Genomic DNA, 9,954 nt, shown 5'->3' on the forward strand with positions numbered 1-9,954 from the left:
ACTCAAACACTTGTATATTATATATTAAGGGCATCGTGGGTCTGCTCCCTTTCACTGACTGCTGTGTAGGAGGCAAATTAAAGTGAGCTGATCCATTGTGGCAGCACTGTGAAGGCTTGAGTGGAGAAAAGAGCAGAAGAGGAAGAAGCATGAGGAAAGCCAGGAAAGATGGAGGAGAGGCAGAAAGAGGAGGGGGAGTAATGGTGAAGAGTAGAAGAAGTGGGCTGAGTTAATGGATGGAGGATATTACATGGAGGGGATAATGAGAGGGTGGGACAGCTTAATGAGGGGGGTGATAGAGACCGGGTAGCAAAACTAAAGACTTATATGGAGCAAAAGCTGTATTACAGAGGGGAGCTGGGGACATCATAATCCCTGTGGCCTTATAAGTAATTACTATGTGATAGAGCGGGAAAATGGTAAGACCTATCTACTGTCAGCAGAATTGGAATTAACTCCCTAATGGTTCCCTCAGTGCAGCGTGCTTTTATGTGTGTGTGTGTGTGTGTATGTATTCTATACTCCTACTCTTTTAAGATTTGACTGGTTGACTTTCAGAGTAAGCACATTTATGCATAGTGAGAGCATTCTTCTCTCTGGCTTCATGTGTATAATAGAGTTAGTTTAGGAGAGTGTGTTTATGGGTAAAAGAAGAATTCAAACTGTATTTCCCTTGTCTGTGTGTGGAATATAAGACAGCAGGAGCTCTGGACAATGTATTCTGGGCCTTTTTTTACACAGCAGGCAGGCGGCTTTCATCTACCTGTCCTACAGATACCCAGTAACCAGGCTGCTTAACTTCAGTCCATTATGGAAACATGAAGCATCCATACTGTCAAGCAACACGGAGATAAACACCAACATGATATGTCTTTGTAGATCACTTGCTCCAGTGTGTTTTGATAACACTCAAGCATATACATCTGTTTATCTGTTTTTAACTATACAAACGAAGTGGACTGACCTGAAGAAATTAAAGTCACTGCTTTGTTATTGCTAATGGCTGAGCAAGCCAGACAAAAGTCGTTTTCACCCAGTGATTTTTAGAAGAACACTTCTCCAGCACACAGTACAAACATGAACAAAAGTCCCGGAAAGATAAACAGCACTGTCCCCATATATATCTTATTTATCATATATATATATATATATATATATATATATATATATATATATATATATATATATATATATATATATATATATATATATATATCTTATTTTGTATGTCATATTGTATATCGTATTACAATGTATGTAAACTACAATAATACAGATCCATAAAATCGAACTTACAATAAAATACTCAAATGACATAGTTTAGACAGAGCTAAAGTACATTAATTAGAAACCATCTGTACCAAAATTACATTGTTTAATGAAATTTCCTCTTATGAAGCAGGTCTATCAGAACCATTTTGTCATTAGCTCTTTACCTGCCAAAGTAACTGCGGCTGATCTTTTTCTGATATTTTGTTGTAGTTAAAGCTTAGGAAACCTATCTTTGGCTGTTTATCCTCATTCACCTCATTGAGTAGTGTATAAAAACATGGATTATATCCACTGGGTGGCCGTGCTGTGAAGAAATATTATTTTCTGAAAGATGTTGAGAAAAATGGAAGTGACTCAGTGCTGTTCAGCTCCTCAGAAATGACATGAAATACATGAGGTTAAAAAAAGATCTTTTTCATACACCTTAACATGATTACCATCATATTTTAGTTTATGGGCATAAATCAGACAATAAAATACATATCTATGATTTGTCAGAAAACAGGGTCAACCCCTCAGTTGAGCTGCCACAGTTTGAACAGCCTGGCTCAAGGTTCATTTCTCATTTTGCACCTATTTTCTAACCATGCAAGTCATTCAATTTGTAAACTACACAGACCTAAATATATCCAAATGTTTGCGTACTTGTAAATACATTACACATGTGAATCCTGAGTCATGTGTGTAAATATCGAAGTGGCTTTTATACTTTTTGAGATAGAGCTGTCTGAAGCCACTCATGCACTTCTGGATTGCAGATTAGTGCCATTCATTTGATCGGTGAGCACTGTTGTTGAATAAATGATCATAGCTCAAAATACGTCATACACCTTCAATATTTATGTTGTGTATGTACATTTTGCAATACTCAATTTAACTCTCTCTCTCTCACACACACACACACACACACACACACACACACACACACAACTACTAGTAGTATGTATTCTAAGCTCTTTTTTATGAAAAAAATACAAATAACATCTTTGTTGCAAAAATGAATGAACTCCAATAAATGCCTAGGATAACCCTAACAGGACAAGTCACATAATGCCCATTTTAGCCTCAGCTCTGATTTGCATATCTGCTTTCTGATTGCGTAATGTGACAAATAAATCCTGAAATATTGCTAAAGAAAGAGGCAGCAACACAATTGCATTAATACATTGTTTTTCAAATGTATTTCTTAGTGTGGAAGTTAAGGGGTTGATTTGAAGGTAGTTGTATTCAGATGAACATTTAAATCCAAACTGACAAAAATGCTACATTTAACCAAGTTGTGAATTTCTGCTTTCCATTTGCCCCCAGACCGACACATCATTGCACTACTGATGCACACATGATTTTGTTGCAAGCCCACAAGCTGCTCATTGCCTGCGACTGTTTTTACATCTTTTTAAAAATAATTTTTAGTAGAAATATGATTCTTAATTTATGATTTTGTGAAGAAGTGCTGCTGATGTCTCCTGTGACACTTTGAGAGCGCTGGAAGCAATTTGTAGATATTAAGTCCTAAAAGTTTAAAGTGAGCTTCCCCCTTGTGACCAGTCAGTGAAGGTTAAACCCTGTGTCACATACAGATGCAAAAGGGGACTGTGTATGAACACTGGCAAGGAAAAGTTTTGTATTTCTATTATCTTTGGATTGATAAAATGGTTGAAAGTCATCCCATTGTATCAACAATTCATGTCAAGGGACTTTTCTGTCCACCTTTTCCCACACCAGCTCAATGGGGTTCAGATCTGGTGATTGAGTTGGCTAAGCCATTACTGAGAGTATTCCAGCAGCTACTTTCGTTTCCAGATAATTCTTACATAACCACAAAGAATGCTGCAAAATGAAGTTATACCCCAGCAGGGAATGTCATGGCTGTTAAGTATGAAGTGGTGACCATGCTGGTAGAGGATGCCTTGCACATGATACTATCGCCAAAGTATCCCCAGATCATCTGACATATATTTTTAGCTCAGATCCAAACACCTCACACGTTGACTCATCAGTCTACAAGACTTTGTTCCAGTCATCTAAAGTCACCTATCTAAAGAAACCTGTCTTCTTATTCGGCATTCTAAAAAAGTTTGTTTTTTTCTTGGCACCTCTGCCCATAAGGCCAAGCTGATGTGAAATGTCAAATGAAGAAATGCACTGCAAAAAGCCACAACACAACCAAATTAAAAAGGTGGTGCAAGGAGCCATAACACAAGAGACACAACAGCAACTAAAAATAAATTTACAAATCCAAATGTCCATCAGTCTTTAATGGCCCCTGGAGACATTGCGATGACATTTGTCTCAGACGATTCTGGGGGACACAAAAAAAAACGACAAACAAAAATGGGACACACTTGTTGCCTTAGTTTCTGATGCACAAGTGTGTCGGAGCTGACTCTCCCTCAGTGGGTTGGGAAATTGGATGGTAACAGCTAAGCTTTCTGATTTTATTTTTTTTCCACTATTTTGCAGATGACTAACCTAGAGTTAGTGTTTTGCTAATTATTATCGTGCTAACGTACTGAATTTGACAAAATGTAAATGCACATAGTTGATGGGAGTTGTTAGTTGTTCCTTACGTGCTCCTTATTATGCATTTCTTCATTTGGTTGCGTTGTGGTTTTGCAGTGTCTTTCTTAATTTCTCCACCCGTGTTGTTTTGTTTTTATTTGCTAGTGTATTGTATTTTTGCATGTGTTTCTCTATTTGCAGTGTTGTGAGTGTTACAAATATTTCATTGAATAAACCAACAAAAGATAATAGAAATACAAAAGTGTGTAGTTGTTTCCAAACTTTTTCTTGCGACCACAGGCTTTGACAGTGCATCAGTATTTGTCACCCTGGGTGAACTGATTTTGAGTCTTATGCTACTGCCAGACTGATTCGCAAACACTGCATATTGTACCTTTAAAATAAACATAATGCAAGTACTTAAGCTACAGTTAGTGTACAGGAAATGTATTAAATATATAGATTTTTACTAAGATGAAAAAAATCCAGCATTGTCAATCATACTGAGCAGTGCTATCAATTTTAAAGTCTTAAAATGTCAGTTGCCCTCTCAGAAAGAGATGACCCTTCATCCCAACAGAACTCACTGACAGATACAGAATCTGTTTTAAACTTCCTTTTATCCTTGTCAGGAAGAAGCTCCAGCCTCTGTCTCCCTTTTGAGCAGATGTTGCCATATATTTTACACAAATGTTGTACACCATGAATAGTAACTGACTGGAACAGTATTTATGGGTGTACAGTATGAAGAAGGAAGTAATCAATGCTTGCTGAAAGTAGAGATGAAGAGGTGAGTGGAGAGGAAAGCATGGAGAGAGGAGGTGAGGCTCTTGATTTAGAGGAAACTTATTGAAACTACTGCACCTTCAGGTTGAAGTTCCAGACAGGAAGTCCTTGGATGTCCTGGTTCAGTTACCTGTGAAGTCAAGAGGATAACAGTAAAACTGTAAACCAGAGAAAATGATCACTCACCCCTGAAGCTCTACAAAGCTTTTTTGCCTATTCTAGATATTTTGGGGGGGGTTTGTGACATGCACACTTATTGTACTATTGTGCTGACTATCAAAATCTGTAAAGTACAACTACTGTTGTTTACTTTTTCATTTTTCTTATTATTTATACAATTTCAGACATATCTCATTTAAAGTTGTCTAGTTTAAAGAAAGACACAGACTGGTTAATCTCGACAAAGATTTAAAACACTGCACACTCCCTGCACAGCACCGAACCAAGTCAACATCAATCTACCTAAGAATCACACTCCAAATAAAAGCAAATGTTAATTAACATAAATTAACATTGCTTGTCTGCTCAGTGTAATAAAAGTAGCCATATAATTGGTCTTTTTGTCCATCGTCTTGTTTTGGAGTTCAGTTGCCACGTAGTACCCAAAAACCAATTAATGCAACTTTAAAATATAAAACTGCACTAAGCTATTCAAATACAAATTAGCTAAATTAGCTAAAATGATCAATGCTCTACCCATTGAGCCACCAGTCCCCCTGTTGATCTTTAAGGATGGGAAGGAGGAGAAACTATTATATTGTTATGTAACTGTAAGTTGAGTTGAGGATGTCCAAGTGTGAAAGTAGAAAAGAGTGACAATGTCCCTCTGGGAGAAAGAAGGAGAAGGAAATGTCATTTTTCTCCCTGTACATCTGTGACGAGACTGAACCTAGACAGATTGAAGACAGACAAGCGTGGTGAATATTGAGTAAGTGACCTTTCAGCTAAGGCCTGGATGTTCTTTATATTCCCTGTCATCACTGTCATGAGGACTGTAACAATAGATCCATCGTCATCAATCATTATTCCACAGGCTGTGGAGGTTGAAAAGCTATTCATCTGTGACAAACGATGTAAACAATCTAGAAGTGTTTAAAAAAAGGACTTGCCGGTATATGAGGAGAACTTCACTTGAACCCGTGAAATATTTTATATATACACTCCAGGAATAATTCTTATCTGTATGAAGGGTATAAAGACTAGTTTTTGTAACTTAACTGCTGTTCTTAAATTGTTCCTTTACTTGGTATAGTGAGAGGTATTTCTAATATTTCTAATATTTGCATTTACAAAACCCCATTTGGAGAAAAGTTGGGATTTTGTGTTAAACTTAAATAAAAAGGAAATGCAATAATTTCCTAATATTTTAAAACTCATTTTTGTTATATAGTAGTAGTACAAAGACAATCTATCAAATATGAAAACAGTGAAATATAATTGTTTAAAAATGTGATGGCAACAACAAATTTCCAAAAAGTTGGGACAGGGTCACGTTTACCACTATGTTGCATCATCTCCTCTTTTTAACACTGTGGTTGGGAATTGAGGAGCACAATTGCTTTAATTTTGAAAGTGTTTAATTTTGTCTTGGGAACTCAGTTCTGCCCAGAACGGGAACTGACCTGAGTCTTATTTGTTAACTAAATGGCCTCGTTAACTTATCCGGACCAATAAGTTAATGAACCATTTACAGTTGGCCTATACATGGCAGCATTTTTTGCTCCAAAACATGCACATATCATTGTACCTTAATAGTCACTTCACAGATGTGTAAGTTACATATGCCGTGCACTAAGGCAGCCACACTCATCACAGATGCTGCCTTTTCAACTATGCACTGCACGCGGCATCCAGGATTTCCAGAAGGAATTTCAAATTCAGATCACAGGACAGTTTTCGACTTCACCTCAGCTTATTTCAAATAATTGTGCAGATAGTGATGTTTTAATATATGGTTGTTTGAGCAGAGTTTGAACAACTGCGTTCACTGACCGTGGTTTCCACAGGTTTTCCTGGGCCCATGTGGGGATTTGCACTACAGAATCACGCCCGTCGGCCTGAGAGCTTCAGAATTGTGACCATTCAGTACTAGTCTGTAAACATTTGCACTCATCCAGGTCATAGTTATCCCTGAAGTGCTGATCGGTGGCATAAGGACTTGTTGATAGTTTTGAAGAAGTTGCCCCGCTCCTTAGTCAGTTCTGGTTTCAGGCCATGACCTTATGAACCATCAGGGTCTTTGTAATGTGAGCTGAGGAACAGCTCATCCTTACATCCTTAGGATTCTGAGATGCTCCTTTTGTCTATCGTGACTCTGACCTCTGGCCGGTTAACCTCATATATACTATAGCTGTGAGAAGTTCGGGGGTTTGTTTTTTTTCATGTGTGTGTTTTTAACATTACACAACGTTGCCAGCATTTGTTGCCACGTCTCAACTCTTTTGAGACAGGTGGCATCAATGTCAAAATGAGCACGCATGCTTTTATTCAGTTACACCTTCAGCCGTTGTCTTTGATTAACAATAAAAAATAGATTTCTCTTTTTATTTTCGCTCTGGCGATGGGCTTTGTATGTCGAGAGGATTGGAAGAACCTAAACCCTATGATGGTGGATCTATTGTGGGGCTTTTGTTTTAGTCATAATGAACAATAAAGTAGCATTATTGCTATTGTTTTCCATGACTTTCACACGTGCATCTGAATGACCGTAGTTTATTGCTATTCAAAACAGGAAGGAGCATTTAGACACGTTGTTGATCATTATCACATTTGTAATGGAGGCTTTTGGCTTTTTAATTATCAGTGTTACACAGACAAATTACAGATTCAACATTCACACTGTAGCATCTGAACTGGCTGCTCGATAATTAACTCCTTTAAGCTAGCAACAAGGAATATGAACAAATATTCCTGTACTGTAAATATGAATATCAGCGTGTAGTAACGACAAAAATTAGCTGCAGCGCAGGTCGGTGTGTCAATTAGCCGAAGTTTAGTGTAGGACACGGTGGGAACTTTCTGGAGGTTTCCTGACCAGCGTGTAACGAGTAACGGATTACTGCTAGCGGAAGTACTAGCGTTAACGTTACTTTCCAACTGAGCTACAGTAGAAGTGTAAACTGCCTGTCATTTCAAAAAAACATTACATTTCCCTTTCTTGGCCCCTCTCGAGCTACTTACTTTGCCCTGTTTCCGTCTCCCCCTCTGTCGGTGTGCGCCGCCTCGCCTTCTCCCTTTTTCCCTTCTTTGCTGGAAGCGAGATGGAGCCGGGCGTTGAGTCGGATCCAGGCGGAGGAAGATGGGAGGCGAGACGCTAAAGAGGCTAAAAGGCTCCAGCCGCACCGGGAGCGGGAGGGGGCGCACAGCCGAGGAGCGGGCTGCAACACGACGGGGCTCTGCTTAGCGAGCCTGATATATCGCCATTATGTGGGTCAGAGATAAAGTATTCATCTTCGGCTTTCACCGCACAAGTTACACATTCCCTGCGATGGTACAATCCGGAGAGAGAGGCAGAGCCCCTGCGCTGCGATAACCTACATTTGGTGAAGGGCTTTCAAATGAAAACCAGGGACTGTTACACTGGTGTAAAATCGCAGTCATTACAATCCCCATATTTTAGAAATAAGCCTAAATCACCAGGCAGCAACAACATTACCACCATCTGCTGGCTTCGATGTCGTGGTGGACTCGGATCTGCAGATACACAGGCCCACACACAACGAGCCGCATAGACTGTGTGTTCTGACACCTGTTGAATGTGGCCTGCTTGCAGATTTTCCCATCATCATCATCATCATCATCACCCCCCCTGTCCACCACCATAGCCTGGTGATTATCTTCTTTGCTAGTTTTGCACCAAGTCTGCAAATTATTTCGCTTCCCCAGACAATTTTCACAGATCCACTAGTGTCAGATTAAGCAACAGTTGTTCTGAAAACATCAAGACTGTCTTCACAAAGTAAAAGGGTTGGGGACATTTGACTTTCAGGTGGACTTTATGGAAAAAGGGATATTATATCATGAAAGTAGAAGCACACAATGGTAATTTATTGAAACCGAAGCCAACAAACAGTGGCGATTATACCACAACCAGAAATGTTGTGCATGTTTTGCAATAAGTACTGAAACACTGAACAGCTGGATATGTGCATTCGAAAGTTCAAAGAAGGTCAAATTAAGTTCAGCTGCGAAGGTTATGTGCATTTTAGGTGCATTCTGAAATTTCACGTGAAAGTCAAATATCCCTAACTTTTTGCGAGTAGTGTATTTCTACACTGATAGTACAAGTCACATCATGCTGTCATTATCATCACTATTTTTAGCTTTACTCAACTTCTGGATTGTTTCCTGTTGTCAACCACACAAACAACTAAGTGTGTCCTGTTTGGTTATTTCTAATTATATAAAGATTCAAAAAACAAAAAACATATGTAACATAAAAAAATAAACATCTTTTACTCACCTTACTGTCTGATTCATACTCAGCCATGTGAGTAAATGAAACAGGCTCTGACAAACAAGGTGACAGCTGGCAGCCAGCATACTGTCATATTCTTTCAGTATATTTGTCATTTTTTATATACATACTGCCATAAAGTATATGACAGTGAGCGTCATCCCTCAGTACAAAGTTCTCTCAGCATCATGTGCAGAGTGAGCAGTGGGATTTCAAGGTGGATACCAACCCACAACAATATTTATTCTAGCCAGTCAGAATTACTTCATGGAGATGGCTGTATCACAATCTACATAAAATTCCAAAATTCAGTTTTAATGGTTGAGTTATATGGCAGAGCTTTAGAAAATATAGTGTTATCTTTTTTTGGATATTCAGCTTGTGTATGCAGTGTTCATTCTTTTGTCATACGTTAGCAAGTCAAAGGCATAACTTGAGATTTGGTGAAATAGAAAGAAATCCGGCATTTTCAGATTTCAGAATCTGTCAGTAAAGTTTATCCAGGGTTTGGAGACCATTATTTGATGCTTACATGCAGAAAACACAGGCTGCAGTGACATATTTACCGTAGACAAGTGTTTTGTGTAAGCTCTTTTGCTGCATTATTTTTAATGTTTCTCAGTGTATTAAGAAAATAAATCAGCGATATCAACAACTTTTCTAGTAGCTTCATTCACTTCTGGAGGCTTAGCATACTATATAAAACCAAATAGTGATAACAACCATCACTATAGCCTCTGACATTTCAGATTTGGTTAAACCTAAATTTCTTCAATAAAGATAATGAATGTTTATTCTTAAATATGTGGCAGTCTAAAGATGCTCTCACACAGTTTGTTCACCTTCAGACATGACGCGTTGTAAATAGCAGCCATTTTCCTCATCCATACACATCAGTCCAAGTCCAAAATCTACACTGTGTCAATTAGAAAATCAAG

At 38.4% G+C, this 9,954-nt stretch overlaps 1 protein-coding gene across 2 annotated transcripts in view; it reads right to left on the reverse strand.

Moving 5' to 3' along the window:
• The window catches only part of klhdc8a (kelch domain containing 8A), a 48,674-nt gene extending 39,514 nt beyond the window's left edge, over positions 1-9,160 (reverse strand). The window contains exons 1-2 of one of the 2 annotated variants that reach the window (XM_067505571.1): positions 7,741-9,153; positions 4,639-4,690 (exon numbers count right to left, since the gene is read on the reverse strand). The gene's annotated coding sequence lies outside the window, so the exon portion shown is untranslated. Of the gene's footprint in view, positions 1-4,638; positions 4,691-7,740 lie in introns of both variants that reach the window. The other variant, XM_067505573.1, reaches the window with a different exon arrangement.
• Positions 9,161-9,954: the final 794 nt, after the last annotated feature.

This window comes from Channa argus, chromosome 5 (assembly GCF_033026475.1).
Source record: "Channa argus isolate prfri chromosome 5, Channa argus male v1.0, whole genome shotgun sequence".
NCBI lineage: Eukaryota > Metazoa > Chordata > Actinopteri > Anabantiformes > Channidae > Channa > Channa argus.